The 4,673-nt window shown below is 37.3% G+C and overlaps 1 long non-coding RNA gene across 1 annotated transcript in view; it reads left to right on the top strand.

Annotated features, from left to right (window-relative positions):
- Nucleotides 1–928: 928 nt before the first annotated feature.
- LOC116090020 overlaps nucleotides 929–4,673 on the top strand; it is a 12,386-nt gene continuing 8,641 nt past the window's right edge. The window contains exon 1 of the long non-coding RNA XR_004118524.1: nucleotides 929–1,833. This is a non-coding gene — a long non-coding RNA (uncharacterized LOC116090020). The remainder of the gene's footprint in view (nucleotides 1,834–4,673) is intronic.

Genomic DNA, 4,673 nt, shown 5'->3' with positions numbered 1-4,673 from the left:
TTTATAGGAGAGGGGTAGAGGTGAAAAGGGGGGATGTAGTATTATAGAAATTAGAGAAATAGACAAATAGGGCTAGTTTATCAAATTTACTCTTGAACAAAACATTGTGTAGCTGTACACTACATTGGTAGAGACCTTTATAACTGTTACAAAGATAAGTTATACCTTCTTACATTGTTACAGAATTTATTTTTGATTTATTGTGATACAGATTTAAGGTTTTCATTGGTATAAATTTCTTCTTTTTATACAAAGAGTTAAGATTACAAAGATTAGACCCAGTCCTTCTATAGCTATTTTTGCAAAATGTTTTTAAATGTTTAAGCAATACAAGTTAAGGGTGAGATAGCAAAGTCATGGTTCTGAGTTCAGTAAAAGTGAAAAGGAATATAAAAATTTAGCAGGTACTTGCCCATGTAAGCCTGGGATTGAAAGAGTTAAATTTGAGACCAGTACTGAAAACCACAGGAGCCAGGAGCCAGGCCTGCAAGAAGCGGCTGGGCCAGGGAAAAGCTGACCAGGTGAGTGTAAATCTCAGAGATAAGGCAAGGAGGTGCCCGGCCAAGGCGCCTAAGACACGCCTGGCCAGACATTGAGTGATGGACCCTGGGCCATTTGGTTTCCTTAAGTGTTAGCTAAGGGTCAGTATGAACTTTGAATAGCACTCTCCCCTCTTGCTAGGAATTTCACTTTTTTTTAGGAATTCTCAACTCTGATCTGCATGAACGACATTCAAAATAGGCAATCATGTATAGCCACACCAATTCCTTTGTCTCCCCAGATCTTTTTCCTATAAAATCCCCTAACCTCTGAGATTCGTGGTCAATTCCTTGTCTCCTGTGTGAGATTGGGGGTTGAACCAGAGCTCTGAAATAAAAATGCCTCATGTTTTTTAACATGAGGCATTTTAACATCAAGATGGCCTGTTGTGTTCTTCGGGTGCCTATCTCCCAGGACTTGAGGAGGAACTCTCTATGGGGTCTTTCAAAAGGATGTTTTTGAGAATTTTCAATGAGAGAGTGCTGAGAGTAGTTCAAGCTTAACAGTTCAGATATACTTTGCATAGTTTCAAAAATGTCAGAGCTCCACAGAATATGATGTTTAATGTTATTTGATCATCTAATGCTGAGACTTATATGCTCCTGACAGCACCCTCTTTCTTCAGTTCAAAGAAGATACTGAGCATCTTCACCTCCAGGTGAGGTTGTTTATCTTGGCAAGGTAGCCACTTGTCAGAAATTGCCCATTTCTTCTACAGACCTATACTGTCCATGAGAGGACACAAGGGTCCAGGTACAGGATAGTTGACAGCTTAGTTCTGCCAAGACATGTAAGCTCCCCCAGCCAAAAGCCTGCTGATTCAGACCTTGCCTTTGCCACAAAGCAGCTAGCCCACCAAGGGTAAGCCAAACAAAGCCCTTTTGTTCTGCCCCTTCCCTGCCTCTCTCAAAGTTCCTGCTAGGAGCTATATACCCTGCTGAGCTGCTTTGCCTGCCTCCAGGACTGAACAAGGAGGTGCCAATTTGGCCACAAGATCCTGGCTTACTGGGGAATGGGTTTGCCTGCCTATTTAATTCTCAGATTCATAATACGCATTGGGCCTTGATCAGGAACCATGACTCAGTCTCATTTTTTTCTCTTGCCATCTGATTCCCGTATTTTCCCAGGTCCCTGCCTTTCTTCCAGAGACTCGGTTTGCATAGCTGCTTGTGGCTACAGCAGTTGGCACTCTGAGAACATGGATCCTGAACACAAGGGCATAGACACAGAGGACAGCACTGTCTTGGTGGAGCTCTACAGAAAATGGAAGAAAATAGTATACCCTCCCACACGGTAAGCAACTTATACTATTGACACTAGCGCTAGCCTCAATTTCATCTTTAGGAAGTGTTGCTGTGGGTGCAGAAGGATACTGACTAAGGTCAGACTGCATTGGCCCGATGCTGATCTCACTTAGGAGTTGACAGTGTCAATTAGGATTGGAAACTTCAAATAGGCAATTGTCTATAGTCAAAGAACTACATTAAGTCAGAGAAAAGGGCATACATAAAATAAAAAATAAAATAAAAATAATAAAATACAAAAACTATATATATGTATACACACACACACACATACACACACACATATATATAAAGAAAAAATGTTTAAAAACCTTATCTGCTGGTTATCCAGCTCTTTATTCAATCTCAGGGTGCATAGTAAAGGCTGAATTTAAGTTGCCCTGCTGCTTTTGAGAAAGGGTGAGCAGCTTAAGTTCTAAGGCAAATAAGCTGATAATTGTTTTTTTCTAGAGAAATCTGTGCAGTTGTGATTATTGAGTTCAGCAAATGACAAAGTGCTTTTTCTCTTAAAATTATAGCTAGAAAAAAATAAAAATTCCTTGATTGGTCTACATTTATAAGATTGATATAGCTACCTCATTTGGTTTCTGACTAGTCTTAAAGGTACAAATATGTTCTACATGATTACTGGCTTATAAGTTATTGGGTATGTTAAAAAGTTGTAATATTGGTAACAGAAAGTTAGCTTAAAACTGGTAACTCAGGGTTGGAATAATTTTTACAACTACACGTGGCATGAGCCAGCCAAGAAACCAGGCCATAGAGAGTGAATGTGTTTATGCCAGTAATTTGAGTTTAGCTTGGAAACTTCGGTCTGACATGGCAGGTTTGCTCATCTTTCGCTAGTCCGGTAGAAATATTTCATGTGAAAAGGTGGTCTGTGTGGACCACTTGAGGGTGTAGATACCTGCTGCTTGCATGACAGGAGCCTGTATCCCACAGCTCAGCTCCAGGAGATCTGGACCAGGTAGCATTAAGTCAAGCCTTGCCTGTGTGCCTCCTCCAAGGAGCTAGGGATATGCCTGCCGGACTGGAAAGGCTAGCGGGATAGTCCTTGGGTGAACGAATGAATGCAGTCCATTTTACAATTTATATGCTTTTTGCCATTCATGAATAAATAAAAGTACTAGAAATTTTCCACTGGGTTTTGAGGAACTTGTTTTGGCCATGCTTTATGGCCCAAATCTTGGCAGATGAACTCCAGCTGAATTTAGCAGCCGCTTAGTGCAATCTAACAGCCACGGTTTAAGTTGCAGGCCATTTACCAAGCGATAGAATTCAGAGCAACCATTTCAATATCTCATGTTCTCAATGAAGACTATAGTCGATATAAATCATCTTAGGAAAGACTATCCAAAAATTAGATGGACAGTAGAATTGCTCCATTGGAATCTGTCCTCACTGTAGGAGGTGTAATCTTTAGGCCAAAACTCAGGCAGTATATTCAAATAACAGAAGTATTTACATTTGAGATAATGAAAAGCACAGAGAAGCCTCAGTGAGGCTTGTGTGACCTATTTTTGTTTTTGCAAACTCTGCCTAGCAAAACCTCAACTCTCCTTTCCTCTGGGAAATTGTTTTTAAGACAAAACAACATTATTACAGATCTATCCAGGTGTTGTTCAAAGTAATTTTAAAGTTAAAATGTATAAAAGGTCAAAGAAGCTGTGGAATTTATAGAGGCATTACAATCTAGCCTGCCTACTTCACATAAAGTTATTGTGTTTTTAAAAGGTTGTTTTTTCCCTCTACATCATGGTAATTTTAAAGACATTGTTTCTAGTGAGTTTGTGATCATTAGAAAATTTTGCCTTTAAAAATGGCTAATACCCTTACATTATGTATACTTTTTTTGTCTCTGCTTCAGTACAAGAGGCTAGGACTTTGAATTTTTCAGTGTATGTTGAAATTTTACTACATTTACTCATACCACGAGCTTTAAAAACGAGTATTAATTGTTCTAGAAAAAGTTTCAGAGGCAATATCTTTTTCACTATTTGGGCCTCAGTTATAACAAGAAAGAAAAGATGATTTGCTTACTTCAACTTATTTTCAAAAGCTTCTAAGAAATGTTAATTGGCTAAGTCCTCATCTTAAGCTCACCACAGGACTTAAGGCTTTGTTAGATATTGTCTGGTGAGAGACAAAGAACTTTTGCAGAAAGCAAAGGAAGCTTCTATCACTTGTTATTAATTGTATTCAATTGCAATCAAATGTTTAGTTATTGTTACTCAATATGTCCACAACAACTCTTGGGCAAAAGAGAGCATTAATATAGATTCATGTTTTCTCATATCCAAAGCAAAGTTTTAACATCCTATTATGAAACTGTTGTGGTGTTAATAAAGAATGATATGATAAAATTATGAAAGTATTTTGGAAAGTATGTCTTAAAAACCTGATGAGACATCTATTCCTTGCTCCAAACAGCAATTAAATTGGTTATTGCAAAATATTAATTGATATTTGGCCTATTACATAGTAAAAATTTTTAGGCAAAATAGATAATCATCCAAAAGACAAATTGTTAAAATTTGCTTGTATGCATGCTTTTATATTTCCTGTAAATTTATGTATGCATCCCATAAAAAATACATCTACAGCCATTCTGTGGGAAAAAAGTATTTGTGATTAGATCACATGTTTAGCACAAATAATTAAATTATGTGCTGTAGTCACTACTTTTAAAGTGCTAAAATCAAACTTTTAATTTATATATTGATAACCAATATATATATAGCTCAGAGTCAACAATTGCTTAAAATTGTTCCTTTTTCTTTTTTTTAAATTTTTTTAATTGATGTTTTCTTTATTTATAATATCTCCTTT

This window comes from Mastomys coucha, chromosome X (assembly GCF_008632895.1).
Source record: "Mastomys coucha isolate ucsf_1 chromosome X, UCSF_Mcou_1, whole genome shotgun sequence".
Taxonomy (NCBI): Eukaryota; Metazoa; Chordata; class Mammalia; order Rodentia; family Muridae; genus Mastomys; species Mastomys coucha.
This window is presented reverse-complemented; position numbering and strand designations above follow the sequence as displayed.